A 21,600-nucleotide genomic window follows, 5' to 3' on the forward strand; every position below is an offset into this window, starting at 1 on the left:
GTAAGGACACGGGCAGATTTTCTTCATGGTCTATGCTTTACTACTTGCATTTAGCATCCGCCCGCCTCGTGTGACCAGCATTAATGGTCTTCTCTGAAAGCTTTAGTGTGAATTTCTGACTGAATTCCTCCCATTTTACCTAGGAGTATCGAGAAGATGGAGACATGTTTGTATTTTTGCCTCACTTTCAATTAAAAATACTGAAATGTCCTTGTGCAGAGGGAGCAGTGATGATCATTGGGGGAGTAGAGTGGCGTAGCAAACTATAACCATGTTTTTCAAGTTTTAGATTGCAAATATAATGTCTTTTTAACTTAAGTTTTTTTCTAATTTTTAACGTAATGTTTTTATTTACTGAAATTAGCAGAGGTCTAGTCTTCCCCTTCACAGCCCTTAAGTCTCCACCCGGAAACTGCCCGCGGTCTGAGGTGTGTCTTTTTTTCACCCTGCATTCATATGATGCTTTATTGTACCTGTCTTTGTTTTCCACATACATCAACTGCAGTCGCACAGAGCCCCAACTCTCCCTGCTTATGAGCTATACCTGGGCATGGCAGGTGCCACTGAGGACCAAAGCACCAGCAGTTGCCTCATGCCTGCAGACTGCTGCGGCCTCCAGCTTCCTCGAGCTTCGAGAGAACCCTGTCCTCGATCCGGGCATGTGCACCGCTACCTTGAGTTGCTATCGTGACTTCCAAGACGAGTTGTCGCGACCCCTTCACAGGTGGAATACTTCTGATGGTACCCCAGGTAGCACGACGATAGATGTGTCGGTGCTAGGACCGCTGCTACACTAAGCCCATGTTCACTTGGGCAGGTCCAGGGCAGCGTGTTCGTAGCATGCCAGAAGCTACAATGAGTGACTAGACTGGCTACTCTATGTTTTGCTTGGCATTGCATTCCACTTTTACCTCTGCAAATCAGTGTCACTTGGGGCAACGATCCCCAACATGTTTGGATGGCTAACATGCTACCTAGTTCAGCATCCTGTGAGGGAAGCTGCCATGTCTGCTTGCCAAATGTCATCCTATCTTCTAATTTTCCCTTTTCTAGCAGGTTCTTTACTGAGAGGGTGCCTTGATGCGCTATGTGGCCACCTTTGGGTAGTGTTCTTGGTGCTTCCCTGATCTGCTTGTAGTCGGAGGGTGGCTTGCAGTTAATGAGTTGTCAGCATGCACTTGTGACAGACTTATGGGCTGGACAACAAACACAGTGGCTCTGTTTGTTCCCAGTAGGCAAGGTATGACATACAGTTCAGCTTCCTGCTTTGCCTGGTCGCTCTCCATTTCCCAGGAGGATGGCCTAATGGACTCAATGTCACCTTGGGTTCTTGCTTTCTGATCTGTATGTCCTGAAGTTTCTGTTTGGCAGGATGGTGCGGTGACTCAAGGCCTTCGCCTGTGATGCTTATGTGAGGCAGTTCCATGCTTCCATTGCATTCGTGTGGCCTAGCTGCAGTGGCTTGATAAGTTGTTCCACTGATCTCACACTTGCGGGCCCCACATTTAGCTCCAAGTTTGACTTCTGAGAGAAAATGGAATGGAGAGGCACAAAGAGACTGCAGCCTGGGTCAGCTACAGCTGCAAGAAGGTGAACATAGGATTAGGGCATCAGAAAGTGGTGAGGAGACATCAGTGGCCATCCAGAGCTAATAAGATGGGTGGGTGCTACTAGTCAGCTGTGCAGAGGTAGGTGGCATAGGATGGGGCAGGCAGCCATAGATTGGAAGGTCAAGATTAGTTAGCAAGTCTCACAAGCCACCAATTTGCCACACTGATTTTTTTATCAGCGGAAGCTCTAAGGTTGACCAGGCACAGGTGGAACAGAAAAAGAGGCAGCCTAAAAAAAATACACCATTCCATCTAGGGTAACAAGGAAGATTATGATTTTAGAATAAACGTTTATAAAAGAGGCTTGAAAGCTGGTTATGAGAGGAAACGTTTTAAAAATATGACTAAACTAGATGCAAGCTGCTAGCTGAGCCAGGCTCTGGAGCTCAACTCAGCTGACCTAGTAACATGTGGTAGAGGTAGATTATACTGACAAAAGCTACCATTAGCATTTAGACATTCTCGCATTCCAACGTTCTCTCAAGTGCAAATTGGTCACTACAAAGGCAGAAAGTCGCTGGTTTAGGGGATGACCACCAAAGATTAAACTTTCACTGCTGGGCTTGAAATAATGCCCTTGGTCACTCCAGTTGCAGAAATGGTTCTTCGCACTTGAAAGATTCAGTTTTTATTCCGGAATGAAAAAGACTTGCTTGAAGTAATCAATACCTTTGTCATAAAAATAGTATTTTTCTCCTTAGCAAGATGGACAACAAATTCCCTTCCGCTACTTGCATTAGAATGCATAATTGGGCCATTCAGGATCATTTGTCACCTGATGCTTCATTTCTCAATTTACCACTGAAAGAAAGTCTGTAGGGGCGAAATGATAAAGTTGTGAAATGGAGTTGTCAAGTGGTTGATTTTCTGGTCAGTCATTCAAGCTGCTTGGCACATGGTGTAAAAAAGTTCTGCTAAAAGGCCTTATGAAGATGGTCCTTGACTAATCAGGGGTAATGTGTCCACCCTCTCGACCTTGGAGATACCCAGCATCTGGATCAGCTGTGGAGAGTAGTCTACCGTGCTCTACAACGTGCGGAAAGGGGTGCAAAATCCCAAGAAGATTCAATATGTATTCACCCTGTTGACACATCTATAGGGAATTTGGAACTTCTGATCAGTGCAAACTAATGGACAAGGAAGCCAGAAATCAGAAATCAGAAATCTATTTTAAATAGACCAAACTAACTAGACAAAGATTGGAGGGACTAGTCATTACTTACACAAACACCCCACTAATTTATCGATTTCATATTCCTTACTTCCTATAGTGATTTGTTTGGCCTCTAAGGGTACCTCGTATTGTAATATGCTCTGTTCTCTTTACTTTGCACAGTGAAGACAACTCACTTAACATATCTAATACACTGAGACCCATATTTATACTTTTTTAGCGCCGCATTTGCGTAATTTTTTTATGCAAAAGCGGCGCAAACTTGCAAAATACAATTGTATTTTGTAAGTTTACGCCGTTTTTGCCTTAAAAATCGGCGCAAATGCGGCGCTAAAAAGTATAAATATGGGCCTGAATTTATTCACGATGCTATATAATACAATTGTGTGGGTTTTCTATCGCAGAAAAGACTTTGGGACATCAGTACCATACACGTGTCCATGTATTGGACTTTCCAAAGGATTTGCGGGTATTTTCTTTCCCAAAATTACTTATGTCTTTGCTAAGATATAATTAAAAAGTACTGGGAGGGGTGCAACTCAGTTTAAGGCAAAATCAAAATGGACAATTCTAGCCCTGCCCCATCTTACAAACTGTAACAAAGTGATTAGCATGGGAAACTAAGTTGTTAAATAAAAAATTGAAATTGTCAAAGATATCTATTGTTTTGCAAAACGTGGCCGCATTAGTCTCTTTACGTGACAGTAGCAAATGTTACACACCTAGAACAGGAGTCAGGAGCAAAGGGGTAAAAAAGGTAAGGAGGAAAGAAAGAAAAAGTGGGCAAGGTGAGGGAAACTGGGATGGGAACAGAAAATGGGCTGCTCCTGCGCTTCATGCAACAAACAACAAAGGAGATGTATGGTTAGGAACGAGCCATAAAGAAGGAAGGCGACCCCCCCCCCACCCCACAACCTCCCCTAAAAGAAGAAGTAAGAAGAGGAGGCGGAAGACAGGGTGAAAATTAGGGATGAGAATAAAGGGTGAGGGTAATAAAATGTGATCGCTACGAGTGTGAGGAAACTTTGAAGATTCTGAAGGGGGGATAAGACAAAGGATTTCAGAGATCTTCAGGACAAAAACAAATGGTTGATGGTTTCATCCTAAACATGATAAACAGTGCACTGTTTTGGAGTCAGGAAAAAACATACAAATGGAGGCTTTCTCTAAGTAAACGCCATTCACGATTAAACCGGTTCGTCTAAAAGGGGTCGGCAAAACTGGTCATAGTCGGTTTATTGTGCAGCAAATGAACATACGTAAAAATGTGGGGCCTTTCACAAAGTTTCATCCTAATAGGATAGGGCTCTCGTCATATATGTACATAGTTGAGTTGGAATCAAAAGTGTATATACATTTGTTTTAAAGAATATTATGCTGTAGTAGGTGCCCAGTGTAATTTATGTTCTGTTATCAGGTTTAGTTAGCCACCCCAATGCAAACCATTCACTTTAGTGCTGTACAAATGTTATAACGCCCGGCACTTCTACTGGGACCCTCTTTTATTTTCAGAAAAAAACTATTTGGGGTGTATTGCCGTAATGCACTGGATGTGTTCTAATCAATCCAAGGTGACAGATTTTCATAATTTCTATAGAATTTATCATGTCGAACACTTGCTCCGTACCCCCATATTACAGAAGGTTGGAACACGATTGATGACAGTTGAAAGGAGGGTCTCAACTTAATTTACTTCGAAAAGGCAAATTACATAAAGGTTTCTTGTCGTCTGCCCTGTCAGGAAGGTCACTTACCACAAAACTAAACTTCTCATACTCGGAACCAGTTTCGACTGCGGTGGGGTCCTGGGGTGTCGCATGTATCTCTAGCACCCCTGCACTACACAATTTAAACACATCTCCACCTTTTCCCACTGACCCATAGACACCTCTTTTCATAACAATAAAACACATCTTCTGCCAAGGAGATGCCTGGTTACCAAACATGGGCACTCTTCCTCAAGACAGATATTTACTCATCAGTGTGCGCACCAGTGGGAACACACAGGTCGCCACCTCCCAGCGTGGAGCTCATAGCTGCAATAGGGCGAGAGAGAATCACATCTCGCACAGTTTTAGCGACTATAAAGCTTCAGTCCTGAAGAGCCATGGCGGAGTAGGATGATCCACTTCTGCAGCACTGCTCTCTTTCTCTTCACAATTTTACACAGGTCAGTGCTTCCCCTGGCCCCCAGCTGGCAGCAGAAACACCATAATGGTGCTTGCAGCCTGCATGAGGCTTGCCCTTTGGCCAGGCACTGGATGCCTTTTCATCTGATAAAATTGCCTATGATAATACAGTCTTCTACACAGTTTTTTTCTTCAATTACACAGCCTGCTGTGGGGCACAGGGAGGACCCTCAATCTGCTACCGAGCTGCTTTGATCTGTCGCGCCACTGAGCGGCAGCTTGCATGCGCATGGGGGGGACCAAAGGAGACACAACATCCCAGCCACCCTGAAGCTGGCCCTTCTCATTACTATAAACCATGCCAGCTGGATCCGTACATGGGCCATTGACTGCAATCCTTGGCTGCGGTTAATCATGTTCACCAGGTTTAAGCAAACAGGATTCCACTTTATGGAGGAGTGAAGCTAAGCTAACACAAATTAAGGAAAGTAATTTAAGTTTAACACCGGTAACAATGTGGTTTTTGCTCATATTATACAGAGTTTTGATATCAGAATGTGGTTCTAGAATATCCACAACTGGCTGTAACTCAATTCCTTATTTGTTTTGCTCGCCTGTTCTCTGAAAGGGGTGAAGAAGAATGTTGGGATTTATTGGTATGTCAGGAAATGTAATTCAGTGTTTTATGTGCTGGTCACAATACATGTTCTAAGCTCTTACCCAGTTATGACCACTGATGAATATTGCAGCTGGGAAAAAGGTGGTGGGACATTGTACTCTACTATGACTAGAAGCCCCCCTCCACAAATGCTTTAATGACTTATCACCCCACTCAGTAATTCCTCTTCTGAGCTAACTCCACCTAGCCCTGCCCTGCTGTCCAGGTATTCAGACTGCAAATCTACTTTTCTGAACTTTTATTTATTCCTCTGTCAACTTCTCATAATCGTTGCACACCATTCTCTGATTATTTATGTGATTACCTCTCTGGGAATTTCAGAAACTGTCCTTGAAGGGCTCTCCGCCAATGTTTCTAATAATATAAACAATGTGTATGCAGATCTGGCCTCTCATTCCCACATCCCATGCTGTATGGGACTAACCGGGAGCCAATACTTGCCCATCCTCTTCTCTGCTGACACCGCTTCCTTTCTTTTAACATCATATCGCAGTGCCACACGAGCTCTGGAACAGGAACAGTGGTAATCTCACACCAGTGCCATTGAGCTGTAAAACATTTTTTGGATAGGCTGACTTCTGCAGTTGGGGCAGTAGTGTCTTTGGGTGGGCAAGTGAGTCGTCCCACTAGATTCAGAAGATTTGGTTCTGTTTTTTTTAACTGTCTGCCATGTGTGGGGCCACGGAACTGAATCTGCTATTCAAGTTGGCTCCTGCAGGTGGGGTAGAGGAAAGGATGGGCAAGTTAGAGTATCCGACCATTGGGGCTTTACTTACAAGGAGGGTCTAACCTTCCAGAGGAAATGCCCAGGGTTGCAAGCACAAGAAAACCCCAAATAAGCTGCCACTGGCCTTGTGGAATGCTATCTTCTGCCTGGGAGGAGAAGGTGGCAAGCAATGAATTCCCGACTAGTCAGTCCAGCCACGGAGAAGAGGGGAAACCATGGGTGGGAGTGCCAAGGTGGAATCAGGTCCAATCCCAGAGAGTGACAGAGCTGGACAAAGGCCTTTGAGAGGTTCCTACCCTATATAAGCAGACGTGGGGACCTGAGAGATAATACAAAGGCAGGGTGGGTTCCTGCTCTAGAGAAGGCGATAGCCCCTGAAAAGCCTAACTTCCATTCACTCTTGTTTAATATCGAAAATGGCCTGGAGATTTCTCAAGGGCTATCTGTAGATAGATGAAAGGCACAGGAAAGAAGAGGTTGCTTATATCAATCTTTAATAAGATTGGAAACTGCCCAATTCCAATTCCATGACGTAATGTGAAATAGCTAAGAGCTGCTCTTGTACATAAAATGCCCTGTTGAGCAGTCCTCACTGACTATGATATGCTTAATACACGGGAAGCCACAGTGACGATGAGATACTTGGCTATGAACGGTATATATGAATATATATGAACTCATATATTGACAAATTTAATTGAAGGGATGGCATCATAACCAAGAGAGGGATAAATGAGTGGGCTGAACAGACTTCTTCTACGGACGCAGAACATATAAACATAATACAGTCTTAAACACTTCTGGTATCTCGTCTGAATTACGTGTATTTACTTTTAAAGAGGTCAGTAGGCTGATCAGCTATCACTCTATCCAGTAGACTAGGCTTTTAGATGAAGAATATTTGGCCGTATATCGCTTCAATATGCCTGGAGGTTCATGCAAGCTATTCGGCTCCTGAAACATTGGCAAACTCAGATGCTGATAAGTATAGGGCGAAGATGAGATCTTTGCCATGCTTTCAAGTGCCAATCAAGTTTCTTTTGTTACATCCAGTAATGACACAACCAGTCGTGCACTTCCACTCAATTATTGTCACAATTACCACTACATTTATGTCCAGGCCTACAAGTTTCCCAGGACAGCATCTTTATCCATAAAACCTCGTTATTGCCCTGCTAACAATTATTCAGGGAGAGGTGATGTCAAAACTCATAATTTTTTATTATTTTTCGCATCATTGAGGGCATTAGTGTCTTAGATTTCAAAACACTTTCCTGTGACCCTTGCACAATCAGCAGAGCAATTTTACCCTCTCCTTTCTTTCACCCTAGGATGCTTTTGCGTCTTAGCGCCAGGACGCCTGTGTAGGCACTTGTGCACTTTAGAAATTAAATAATAATGAAATGAAACAATAATAATAATACAATATTAAAGTCTGAAAACCAGGCTAAAACCTTTGGCCTGAAGGCTTCGAGTATGATACTCCTGGTCTAGCATTTTCAAAGCATCAGGGCTGGTAAGTACAAATAAAGATTTCAGAAAAAATATAAAGAGAAAGCTGTTTGGAAAGGCACCGATCTCTTTTGCCCAGAAACGACTCTGCTTAAGGCGTGTTGCCTTCTGCTGCTACTTCCATCAGCTGGAAGGAGGCCATTTCATTTGTCTAGTGAATCACACATCCAAGAGTGATTCCAGGAGTGAAGGTTGGAAATTATGTTGAATACTGGGGCTATTTCCATATTTATACACATATGGCAAAATTACATTCCTCTTTGCTGTCCTATCTCTGATGAAGGTAATCCCAGCAGTTTGAACATCACAGCACAACCCAAGTTGTACATATTTGTAATTATTCCTGTAGCCCCTCTTTAAACTTTTTTTCAATTTATAAATGCGCATTTCCATGTGTGGTGCTCAAAGGCCTAACCCAGTTTTCAAAAATTGACCTTAACAAAGCTGCTTCAGTCACTTGCAGCTCTTTCAGTGTCACAAGTTAAAAACAGCTGTATCACACTGTCCACTCACGTTTGTGTCATTGTGTGAACACAAATATTGCTGTTCTTCGGTTGTGTTCTAGCACATCATCCTATTTTGTCTGTACTTGAAATGAGCACTTTTCTGATTTCAATGTTTCACCACTAATTTTCCACATTAAAGCTCATCTGCCATTGGAGTGGTCACACTAGCGAATCAAGGGTCCTTGCAATAATATGGTGATTAACACACAAAGTTTTTGCACCAACAAATGACATCATGACTGTCCAATTCCAGCTATAAATAATTAATCATTATCTTAAAAATACTAGATTCAACTCAGAATGTAGTAGGACAGCGATTCTTAACCTGCGATCCGTGGAAGGCTACTCAATCCACGAAGGGTCCACGACTGACTAGAAAATTAAATACATTTAAGGGTTTCATAAAGAAAACGGGGAAGCAAATTGTAAAACTTTAAACTTTAAACCATTCTGTAAGAATGAAGGAATGTGAAATTAGATGCTAAAAATAACGTGGTATCCTCAGATTAATTTGTGGGAGCAGTGCAAATATATCAAACAGAATGCAGTTTGGACCATAACCTGAATTGAATTTAGAAACACTCCAGCTTTCCCACTAAAATTCAAATTTCAATTTTTTATATTTGTTTGTGACTCAAATAAAATATTTCAACCTCTGTGTATTTGTTTGATGAATGCTTGTTTCTTTATTTTTGTATATTTCTTTGAGGTTGAAATAATCATAATGGCTTAGGCCAGGGGCCATGGCGTCTAGTACTGACTGAGTGGGGGACCCTGGATTCTAATATTACTCAGTAGGGGCCCACGGATTCCACTAATGATCTGTGGGAGTCCCTGGATTCCAGAAATGATTAAATAGGGGTCCACAGAAGTCAAAAGTTTAAGAACTGCTGTATAGAACATAACTGAAAAGACCACATAAGTCCAAAGCTGAGACATTCACAACTACTTTCTGAAGGACAGGTTTCAAACAGCTGTTGATTAATTTAAAAAAATGGGTAACTAATCTACAGTGATGGGAGTCAAAAAGCAATCCTTGGTGGAATACTTTATTAAGGTAGTTTTACAAATGTCTCAATATCCTCAGATATAGTCACACTAAGTTTTGCTAGTGCTAATCTTTGACTTGTTTTGACGTAAATGCACTTAAAGCTACTCTCATCAATCAGCACTTTGAAAAATGAGTTATGGGCAAATTTTAATCTTTTCATTTTGAATATTTCAATATGACACCTCTTCAACAACTCAGCCTTTTGTCACTGTTCCTTAACAATAAGTTCTCGCTTCATTTTTACTTCCTTCTTACATCTGGTTTGAAAGTGCCACTGTCGCCAGATCTTAAGGGATCAACATTTGGGATTGGGGGTTTTTATGCTCTCTTGCTAAACTTTTCCTGTGCTATTGCCCGCATTGTTAATTCGGGTTTAGCACACTGGCCATTTTGCTTTGGCCGTCTTCTCAGAGAGGTTAGTGCTCTAGTATATCAAGGCTTTTTCCTCCTGCTCCCGGCACAGGCCTATTTAAACATGTACATGCCCCTGGGGGCTTAGGGAGAGCAGAGGGCTTGCCCAATCTCCCCCAGGGCTGATCGGGCGATGGGAGAAACCACGAGGGGGGTCGGGTTATCATAGGCTGATTTTACAGGATGGGGTGGGTCTTGGGGTGGGCTTATAAGAAGAGGGCTGGGTGTGGGCGGCCTCTTTTGCCGTTGTTCACACCCAGGAGGCGGTACTGTTTTTTGGGGCGTAGTGGTTAGAGAGTTTTTTCATTGTGGTTGAAAGGAGCTTGGTTCGTTTGTTTGCGGTTGTCATGGAGCCCAATAAAGTAGTTCAAGCTTTGAGGGTTTTACAGGAGGAAGGGAGTGAGGACCTTCTAAAGGAGGGCGTGTTGGAGCAGGGGTGGGAGGGGCTGAGGAGATCGAAGAGGTCTTCAGCGGAAGGTGTGATAGCAGTGGTTTTAGCTTGCACGTCACCAGCGAGTAGTCCTAAGAAGTGTAAAAAGTTTAAATCTACCAGCGTTGCTGGCAGAAAGGTTTCGGTTTCGTCAGAACGCGTGCTGCCGGTGTGGCTCAAAGAGCGGACTTACCGATTGAGCTCCCCGTTCGTTGGGGCGGTATTAGAGTTGCGAGGAGGTCCGGGGCCTCTTTTAGGCAGCGGTGTGCGGCTCTTGGGGGGGGGTCGTTGCCGGCGGATGCGGTGGCGGAGGTCGGCCAGGTGGTGGTGTGCGGCGAAGGGTTGTGCGCGTTTAATATTGAATGCGTGCATCAGTCAGGGATTTTTGTTGGAGGCCGGGCAGGGGCGTCGGCGGTTGGCGCGCATGCGTCCAAACGCAGGCGCACTTTGAAGTATGGCTCACAACGAGCCCCACTCGCTGTCAAAAGCGAAGTGGAGCAGTTGGAGCCGGTTTTAAAGGAAAGAACCTTAGGAGGGGCAGCCAATATGGCGGCGCCATCAGAACCTTCGATATATTTTAATATTGGAGAGGGTATGCAGCTTGTTTGTGGGGGAGATGATCGGGCTCCACCTTTGGGTAAGGATATTATTGTTGTTACTGATTCAGATGATGAGTTAGAGATGGGTAATGATTCAGAAGGAGAGGGGGGAGTAAGAGTACTGTAGCATCTGTAGGTTTTTCTGCACAAGGTGGCAGATTGATTCAGTGGGTTCCGAGGGAGGTTAGTCCCATGGTGCATAGAATTCAGGAGTGGGAGGTTTCTAATCAGTCGGTTTTGAGGGCTGGCGAGCAGGTGAAATTTGTGGATGAGCATGGTACGGTTCTTAGGGATACTATTTTTGGTGCGACAAGGGATGATGGTACGTCGGGGATGGCGCAGGTTAGGCTGGATTTTTGGCAGCAGAGTGAAAGGGCATACCGGCCTGGGTGTGATGCTGCTCATGTTTCAGGCGGACATGAGACGGCTGCGACAGACCAGTGGTTCGGGCGGCCGGCTGGGTTTCGTGGACCGGTGGAGGTCAGGGCACCCACAGGACACCGGGTGGAAGAGAGGGCGCAACCCGGAGCGGTTCGCCTGACACCGAGGGAGGCATCGGTTCGAGAAGACGGATCCTAATTTGAGTGTCATTCGGACAATTCCTGCTAGCCAGGGCGCTATGTCAGGATTGGTCATCAACAAAGAAGCATTGGACTATGACGAAGAGGTTCCGGTTCATGGGGTGCAGTCGGTTGCAGTTGAGAAGTCTAAGACGAACAGGCGGGCGGTCCAGCACGATCGTCATTCATGTCGTCATCAGGACTTGGCTGGCAATTGGCTTAGAGGTGAGGTCTCTGGTGAGACAGGGTTGGTTGGGGTCTGTTCTGGGGATAAAGTGGTTGTATCACAGAATACAAAGAATATTGATGTTGCTATTCAAGGGGAAGTTGGGGACGGGGTACAGGCAAGGAAGTTGGAAGGTTCTCAGAGTGCTACGGACGCGGTTACAGGTAAGTTGGAATTGGCTCAGGTGAGTACGGGCCAGTCTGGTTCTTCTGTGGCAGGGGGGGCGGCGAGTCAGGGCGGCACTAAAGCTAAAAAACTGCCTTATATGGGAGTGTTGATGCCTTTGGGGGTGCATCTCACTCAAAGTTTAAAAGAAAAGGTATGGAAAGGTGAATTCATTGATGTTTTTAAACTACTACATAGAGAGGTGCAGGCAAAGGAAGGTTCTAAGGAGAAGGAATGGGAGCTGGCTCGCAGGCCTAAGGTTCCAACGACAATTGAGAATTGGACTTCTGCATTTTTGATCTATGCAAGTGTTTTGTGCGAGCGTTTCCCGGATAATTGTGTGGCCCTGTTTGTGTATACGGATGTTGTGAGAAGGGCTCAGATGGATTATGGAGGATTTGGCTGGTTTCGTTATGACGAAGAATTTCGAGCTTGTAAGGCTATTTATCCGGAGAAAGTCTGGGGGGAGATTGACAATGAGTTATGGATGCAGTGGTTGAGAACTGCCAGGAATGCACCTACGACACACATGGCAAGTGGTCTATCTGTTCAGTATAAGCCCTTTCAGGGGCGTCCCACCCATTTTGGGGTGGGTTTCGGACAAAGAGGCCAGTTCCCACATAATGGCGCATGCTGGTCCTTTAACAGTGGACTGTGCCGTAGGCAACAATGTAAATTTAGGCACGATTGTTCCAATTGTGGGGGCAGGCACCCGGCATACCAATTCTTTGGAGGATTCAAATGGGCTGGGCAAGGGGTGCAGGGCAGAGGGGCGGATAGAGGCAGGGCACATGGGCAGCAGCTGGCAGGTAAAGGGCCCTACTCCTATTAAGTTGGAGGTGGTAAGTTATTGGTTACAATTTTATCCTCGGTTGGATGAAGCTAAAATTTTGCTACGGGGATTTCAAGAAGGATTTAAATTATGTTATCAAGGTCCGAGGTTGAGGAGATGGGCCAATAATTTGAAATCAGCAAGAGAGTTCCCGGAAGTGGTGAGGGCTAAACTCCAGAAGGAGCTGGAATTGGACAGAATTATGGGTCCTTTTCACAGCTGGCCATTACCTAATTTGACTATTTCACCTCTAGGAGTGGTACCTAAGAAGCAGCAAGGCGAGTTTCGGCTTATTCACCATTTGTCTTGGCCAGCAGGAGCGTCGGTTAATGATTCTATTGCCCCTGAAGATTCGGTGGTTCATTATGCATCAGTGGACTATGCGATTTCTTTGGTGAGAAGATGTGGGCCTGGCGCTGAAATGGCAAAATCAGATATTCAATCTGCATTTCTGCTTTTACCCGTTCATCCTAAAGATTTTTCATTGTTGGGCATGTAGTTTGAGGATGCCATTTATGCTGACAGGATGTTACCAATGGGTTGTTCGGTATCTTGTTCTCTATTTGAGATGTTTAGTACATTTTTGCAGTGGTTTGTTCAACATCAGTGTGGTTTTAGGTATGTTACTCATTACCTTGATGACTTTCTATTTGTGGGTAGACCTCAGTCTGGTGAGTGTGGTGAAGTTTTGGCGGCTTTTGAGCAGATGATGGATAATTTTGGGGTTCCTTTGGCCCAGGAGAAAACTGAAGGGCCTTTGACATGCCTGAGTTTCTAGGGAATTGAGCTTGACTCCGTGAAAATGGAAGTGAGGTTGCCACGTGAGAAGGTGCAGCAGTTGGTCTCTTTATTGGAGGAAGCGGTCATGAAGCCCAAATTGGAGTTGCGTCGGGCTCAGAGTCTTCTGGGTCATTTGAATTTTGCTTGCAAAATGGTTCGGGTTGGCAGAGCTTTCTGTAGGCGCCTGGGTTCTGCGATGCGGGGAGCGGTTTTACTGCATCATCATGTTCGGCTTCGGACAAGTGTCAGAGAGGATTTGAGGATGTGGATTGGATTCTTGCAGGAGTTTAATGGGGTCACCATGTTGGTGGATGATTCTGACTGGTTTTGGCAGATTCAAATTTTTTCGGATGCCTCTGGAGCATATGGTTTTGGTCATTTCTGGGATGGCCATTGGGCTGCAGAGAGCTGGCCTTTGAATTGGAGGAAGGCTAAGCACAGCATTGCCTTTTTGGAGTTTTTCTCACTTGTTGTGGCATTATCGATTTGGGGTCCCACCTCTGCGAATAGGAATGTTGTTTTCAATGTGGACAATCATTCCATGGTCAATTTGGTAAATTCACAGAGAACAAGGGATGAGAAGGTACTCAAGCTTCTGAGAGTCTTTTTGTTGAAATATTTCACATTTAATGTGATTTTCAAGGCAAAATACGTTCCAGGTGTTAACAATGATGTGGCTGATGCGCTGTCTCGTTTCCAGTGGCAGAGATTTTGTGGGCTGGCACAGGGAGCGGATGTGCTGAAGACGGCGGTCCCCGGGGAGTTATGGGAATTAGGAAAATGAGGATGTTGGAGCTGGTTCAGCAGTCCATAGCTCCGTCCACTCGGAAGAGTTATGCTCAGGCCTGGTTGGAGTTTTTAAATTCAGGTGCGGTAAAACGGGAGGCGGGTGTTGAAGCGTTTGTAAAAAGGAGAGAAGATGCAGTCCATTTCATTATGCAGCAAATGGAGATGGGTTTATCTGCAGTTACCATATCAGGTAAGTTATCTGGTATTTCCTTTTACGGGAAGTATTTTTGGGGATATGATCCTGTTGAAGGAGAACTTTTTAGAAGATTGATTTCAGGTTGGGCCAGGGAAGGGGGTGCGAGGATGGACCGTAGGCGTCCTATAACATCGCAATTATTGCAGGAGATGTTGGGAGTTTTGGTTGAGGTGTGTTTTTCAGATTGGGAGGTCAAATTGATGTCGCTCTGTATGTCATGGCTTTTCCACAGAGCATTTAGGGTTTCAGAACTTTTAGGAGTTAAAGGACATGAAGGCATTCTACATTCAGATGTGCAGGTAAGGAATGGTGACGTAGTTATTTGGCTGCGAGCACCCAAAATGGACCAGTTGGGGAGGGGTCAGGAGGTGGTGTTGCGGGGCACTGGGTCTTGCATTTGTCCCTTTAGGTTGTGGCTGTCCTTTGCGAGAGGTTTGCCAGAGTCAACAAGGTTTGTATTCATTCACCAGGATGGTTAAATTTTAAGGGCTCACCAATTGCTAGCAGTTTTGAAAAGGTCTATTGGTTTGTTGGGTTTAGATCCCCGTTACTATGGGACTCATTCTTTTCAGACTGGAGCTGCCACGGAGGCCAAACTTCTGGGAAAATCAGATAGATTAATTATGGGTATGGGGAGGTGGAAATCGCAATGTTTTAAGCGCTATGTTCATTTGTTTCAATGATGGTATGTTCTTGGTTAGCTTTTGGCAATTCAGTTGTTAGTTATGATGCTATTGCTTTGCGAGGTTTTGTCTTTTTTCTTATTCACACTTTCTTTTCTCCCACCACTCTTTTCTCTCTTTTCTCATATTATTATCTTGTGACATTGTTATATTAAGAGTTTTCATGTGTTTTTCACTGTTCTCTTGTAGGTTGTGTCGGGGCCCCGATGGAGGCTGTTCGGTGTGGATAGTTGGGCACTCGTTCGTACGGTGGGCAGAGAAACAAGCATCATCCAGGCATTTCGGAAAGCAATTGGATTTGGATGGAGCCAAAATTAGGATCAGTTGGGTGGTTAAGAGCGGCATGAGGTGGGGAGAGTTGTTGTGGGTTCTTTCTAAGAGGCTTGAGCATGGGATTTGTCCAGATTTATTGGTTATTCATCTTTGGGAGAACGATTTGGTGTCTCTGTCTGGTATTGGACTTTTGAAAGCGATGAAAATGGATTTGGTGAGGATGAAGGAACGTTGGGCTGGGACGCACAAAGTCTGGACAGGTTTGGTCCCCCATAGGGTTTGAAGAGGGGCTTATTTGTTTTCTGGAATAGAGAAGCAAAGGAAAAAGGTGAATAGGGAAATGATGAATTTTTGTCAGGTTCAGGGGTTTTCCTTTCTGTTTCATGAGAATTTAGTCGCATCGGATGTGGAATTATTTCGGCAGGATGGTGTGCATTTGTCTTTTATGGGTAATGAACACTACTTATTGGGTCTCAGGATTATGATTGCAGATTTGTTAGGGGAGAGGCTTTGGGATCGTTAGCGCAACCTTGGGTGGGGCAGGAAAATGCCTGGCGGGTTTTTCTGTGTGGCGGGGGATTTGCACATAAAGGCTTTGTGGGAAGGGGATGATGCGGAACAATTTGAGGGCAGGGAGGTTTTATCAAGGATCACAAGGGAGGAAAGGCAAGAGGAACTACAGAAGGTGGGCAGCAGGACAGATGGGAAAGGGATTGATCAAGGGGTATTGGGGAGGGGCAAGTTTAGAGGGTGGGGGAGGGGTTAGGAGGAAATATTGTTTAGTGAGGTTTTCTAGTTTTGTTAGGCTTAATGCCAAGGTTATTATTTTATACCAGACCTGTTCTATTAAAGCGGCCTTTTACCCCTAAGACGAGCTTCTGTGGTTTGTAAGCTTTTCGCCCAATGGGAGCTTGGGGGGAGCAGAGGGCTTGCTTGGTCTCCCGCCGGGCTGATCGGGCGATGGGAGAAACCATGAGGGGGTCGGGTTATCATTGGCTGATTTTACAGGATGGGGTGGGTCTTGGGGTGGGCTTATAAGAAGAGGGCTGGGTGTGGGCGGCCTCTTTGGCCGTTGTTCACACCCAGGAGGTGGTACTGTTTTGGGCCCACCCACCCTCCCTTGCTTTTGGATGCTTTGTTTGGGTTCTTTAGTTCTTTGGTTTTGTTTTGTTTTGTAGTGGGTGAGAGTAAGGGCTTTTATTGTTTATCGGCTTAATTAGGCTCTAATAAGACAGGTCTGTGGTTGGGCAATTGTTAATTTATCTTTGTTATGTTGCTTCAGTATCTTGCATGCCGCTGGTAGGAAGGTCTGGTGGGGCGGGGGATTTGCACATAAAGGCTTTGGGGGGGAAGGGGATGATGCGGAAAAATTTGAGGGCAGGGAGGTTTTATCAAGGATCACAAGTGAGGAAAGGCAAGGGGAACTACAGAAGGTGGGCAGCAGGACAGATGGGGAAGGGATTGATCAAGGGGTATTGGGGAGGGGCAAGTTTAGAGGGTGGGTGAGGGTTTAGGATGAAATATTGTTTAGTGAGGTTTTCTAGTTTTGTTAGGCTTAAAGCCAAGGTTATTGTTTTATACCAGACCTGTTCTATTAAAGCGGCCTTTTACCCCTAAGATGAGCTTCTGTGGTTTGTACGCTTTTCGCCCGATGGGGCACTAAAGGTGCGCCAAAGGCAAACCCTTATACAACCTAACAGGTCCAGGGGCCAGGAATGCTGGACCTTTTGTATCAGGTAGCATTAGTTACTCAGCTGCCCAATTTCAAGCCCTTTGTCCAGCAACCTTAGAGGTATGTCTCTCCAAAATGAATTTGTTAATGGAGACCTTGTGCTTGTGATTTCAAGGTTCCTTGTCAGTGTCCATCTCAAAGTATTAACATGATGCCCACCCCTCTTCAGACACACATCTCTTTTCGGCACCTAAAGTCTCTACTTGGTCAGATCCGAAAACCACTCTTTACCGGTTCTTTAATATCAACTGCAACTCTCGCCAAGCACCAATCAGAAATATGTAGTTTCTAAATGAAAATGCTCTGAATGCCTTATTCTAAACTGAAACTTGGTTTAATTATGCCGCCACTTCGGACATCATTACTTCGATACCCACAGATTATCGTATAATTAGACGGGATCACTTGGATAGGAAAGCTGGCAGGGTAGCAATTGTTTTTAAAGCTCAGTCCCAGTGCAAAATTCAAAATCCATCCATTCCGGACAGTGAGTCCATTCTGTTCTCTTTGTTCCTCTCCAACAATTTCACGTTGTCTGGTGCACTGTGTGGCGATTCATCATCCTTCTGGACCTCCAGGTAGCTGGTGCTCCCGGGAACCAGATGCCCTCTCCCCTTTCATCTTGACATGTGCCAATTTCATTGTTTTAGGTGATTTTAATATTCATTTTGATAATACTACCTGCAAAATAGCTCCTTCTTGGTGGAGGATTCTAAAGCCTTAGATGTTCATCTCATAAACAATACCCCTACTCATTTAGCTGGACTTTGGCTCGATCCTCTGTTTTCTAATTTGAAGGGCCTATCGGTAGATTCCTCTATTATAGGTGGACCATTTAGCCATACCTTATTCTATTTCAATCTCTTCTATTTTTGTAGCAAAGACACGGAACCCAATTTCCTACTCAAGGAACTGGTTGAATCTCAACTTTTCTGCTCTCAGTTCTTTTCTAGATGCAATTACACCTGCTCTAAGACATTTAATCGAGTCAGACTCCTTCACGATTGATAGAAGGATTTGGACTTCCCTTGACTCCATACATTTCATCAAACGTTATACTCATCACAGATCCCTTCCTCCTGCTCCGTGGTTTAATGAAAAACTGCAAGTGCTTGAAAGAACCTGACGCAACTCTTACTGTGAAGTTGATAAGCAGAAGTATAGGATGGCCTTAAAAATGATCACAAAAATTGCCACTCTACTAGGGCCTCTTACTACTCTGAGAAAATTACTACCGCACAAAAATGTCCCAAAACCATATTTCAAGCGGCAAAATCTCTATTGGATCCCACTATCATCTCTGCCTCCATATCACTGCCATGCAATGAAATAGCAGACTTCTTTTGCAAGAAAGTGGCTGATTTTCAGGCTTTTGCCTATATTTACCAAAATTCTTGAAAAACATGAGAATCAGCAAATCCCAGCTTTCATTAAATTGGGTAAAGCGCTGGTCACAGCACAGAGTTTGCTCTACTTTGAGTCACCGAACAGCTAACGCTCCAGATAGGCAATGGTGGAACTGCAGCCTTGATCCTACTTGACCTCAGTGCCACGTTTGACACGATAAATCATACAATACATCTCTAAAGACTGGATATGGTCATTAATGGCAGTGCCTTGACTTGGCTAAGTTCATTTTTTCGAGATTGTTCTTTTCAAGTCTACACCAAAACTCAGGGTTCCAGTCCTCTCCTATTATCATCTGGCATACCCAGGGTTCTGCTCTCTATCTTACTCTTTTTAATATCTACGTACAGCAAATGGTGGATATAGGTGAAAGCTGTGACCTTACGCTTTTTAGGATGGAGCCTAGACAGTGTGCATGCGCTGTCTGCAAGACCTGTTGGAATGAGTAAAGGACTTTGCACCCGCCTGCTGCTGCCTGCCGCCTACCATATGTTGAAGGCAGTGTCGTTCTTCTTTACTGCCTATTAACTGGTTTGGCAGCCGATACGTCACTTCCTGTTCTTGGCTGACAAGCTGCGGCCAAGTACAGTTTAATTACAAATGAATTGTTTTTCTGTTGTTTGGACAGATTATGGGGGTTATTCTAACTTTGGAGGAGGTGTTAATCCGTCCCAAAAGTGACGGAAAAGTGACGGATTTACCACCAGCCGTATTACGAGTCCATTATATCCTATGGAACTCGTAATACGGCTGGTGGTATATCCGTCACTTTACAGTCACTTTTGGGACGGATTAACACTCCTCCAAAGTTAGAATAACCCCCTATGTTTTAATTGTTTCCTGTCTCTCGTGTTATCAGTAAGCACTCGTTTTCACGCATGCTTGTTTTCCGTGTTTGCACTTCACTTGTTCTTTACTTTAGATAATCAGTAAATACATGTAGTTGTGTCTTGCGTGTGTGTTTTGTACATGTTTTGTGGCTTTATACAGCATGAAATTGACCCAGGTATTAAATCCTCAACAGCAGCTCTCTCTGCACAGTGGGAGAGCGGATACTACAATGTTCACTGTACTCGGGGAAACTCACCCCATAATGCTTTGCAGGGCATTCCTTTAACAACACATTTCTGCCCATAACTCAGTCTGTGGTGGTCCTAGGACTACCAGCTGAGTCACACTAGGTTAGCGGGGGCCCTCTGCGTGGCTAGTAACTGTAATACTTCTATTAGGAGAATGAAGATACTGCCTGATAAGGGCATCATTTGTTCTCCTTCTATTCGTAATCTGTTTTCTAGCACCTATGACGACCTATCTAAGGTGTTTTCATTTTCTCTTAGAATACGACTGCCGTTTCTGTACACTAAACATGTCCGTCACTCGCACACTCTGACTGTGCCCAACTTCCAGCAAACGGATGTTTGATGTGTTCAGTCTGTATTGTTAACATGGCCACCAACAGGTCGTAGAAATTCGTATTAATTAATTCCATGTCCCAGTCTAGTTTTGTAGCTGTTCGTGATGTGAAACTTTGTAGCACACCCAGGTTGTTTGTTTATTATTGGGGTGCCGAACGCTGTGTGAGACGAGGTAAGCGCTATCTTTGAGACTGTTTAGTGTGGTATGTGAAAGGCGTTGCACCAGCGTTGAGAACAGCAGCAACTGTTACCCACCAGCGTTTAGACACAGTTCATCACATTGCTCAGTGATGGTCCAAAGCCTGTTGCCGCCCATCGTCATTACCATCCTTCGACTTCTCCCTTACCCATCAACCCCTCTCTATCTTTTATTTTGTCTTTTAAAAACAAATGCTGCCAGAATCTGACTTATATTTTGAAACTCCACTCCCTAATTACATGTTCTCGCAAGCGAATTGGCAGCAATAGTTCCCTATCATAAGTTTAAATAAGAAACGTTTCCTAGCAAAGGCTGCTCAAGGAAAAATTAGACAAAAGTAACTCTTGAAGTTCCATCAATACATGAGAAATAATTTAAAAATTAGCTTCGGTTTTATGCTTATAGAAGGAAAATTATAGTGCACACATTAGACTTGGCCGTTTTACATCAATGCAATCTGAAGGCAATTACTAATGCATCACAGCGGCTTCTCTAGCTCATGAATACACGTACACAATTTTGACTATTTATTAATTTTTGAAAATCACTGGATTCATCTTGTGCAGACCAAGCAATTTTCTGATGATTACAAATTTGGGCTTGTGACTAAGATGGGATTCTGAAAGAAACTTTAAATTCTAAACAAAGTCACTAGACCCCGTATTTCTGTTGCCCCATTCTGACCACATTGCTTTAACTGATATAATCAAAAGAATTAACAAAGTGTCATAATGTACAGGAGCTTGAATTGTGTCATTCTGCTGCAACTGCTGAGCAGTCTAAAATAAGCTTTCTATTTTAATATGCTATCATTTTGATCACCAATATTATCTGGAAATTTGTTCTAAAATGCCCAATTTGAACCAATTCCTACTAATACTGGTTTATGTGTGATTATGCTCTCTAAGGGCTGAATATTTGGTTACATTACCATATTTCTTCCAAATACTATTTTTAATGTGGTGCTCTGTAGGGGCTGTTCAGACCATTACAGTCTAATGTCAAGTGTATGAAGGAATGCACAAAGCAGTTTATTTCTGATAAAGGTTTAATGTGCTGCATGGCTAAATATTTCAACCATTTCACTGAGGACCTGGTACTTTTCCAGCCGTTTCCAGGTTTGGGGGACATTCTGAGCTTCTGACGTCAGAAGAACTTCTAACAGCGTTCTGTGACACTGTACTCTGAGTGCTTTTGGCTACACAGGGGCATCTAGCCATGACCAGTGGTACTACACCCTTTGCTGTTGACTCTACAGGGACATCTAGCCATGAACAGTGGTACTGCACCTTCTGCTGTCAACTCTACAGGGACATCTAGCTATGGCCAGTGGTATTGCACCTTCTGCTGTTGACTGTACAGGGACATCTAGTAACGACCTGCAACACTGCACCTTCTTCTGTCGACTGCACAGGGACATTTAGCCACGACAAGTGGTACTGCACATTCTGCTGTTGACTATACAGGGACATCTAGTAAATGGCCTGCAGCACTGCACCCTTGTGCCACTAATTC

The 21,600-nt window shown here is 44.2% G+C and overlaps 1 protein-coding gene across 3 annotated transcripts in view; it reads right to left on the reverse strand.

The window, feature by feature from the left end:
* ZNF827 (zinc finger protein 827) overlaps positions 1-21,600 on the reverse strand; it is a 521,420-nt gene that overhangs the window by 77,505 nt on the left and 422,315 nt on the right. The gene's annotated exons all lie outside the window — the stretch shown is intronic.

The sequence above is a fragment of the Pleurodeles waltl genome, chromosome 1_2 (assembly GCF_031143425.1).
Source record: "Pleurodeles waltl isolate 20211129_DDA chromosome 1_2, aPleWal1.hap1.20221129, whole genome shotgun sequence".
NCBI lineage: Eukaryota > Metazoa > Chordata > Amphibia > Caudata > Salamandridae > Pleurodeles > Pleurodeles waltl.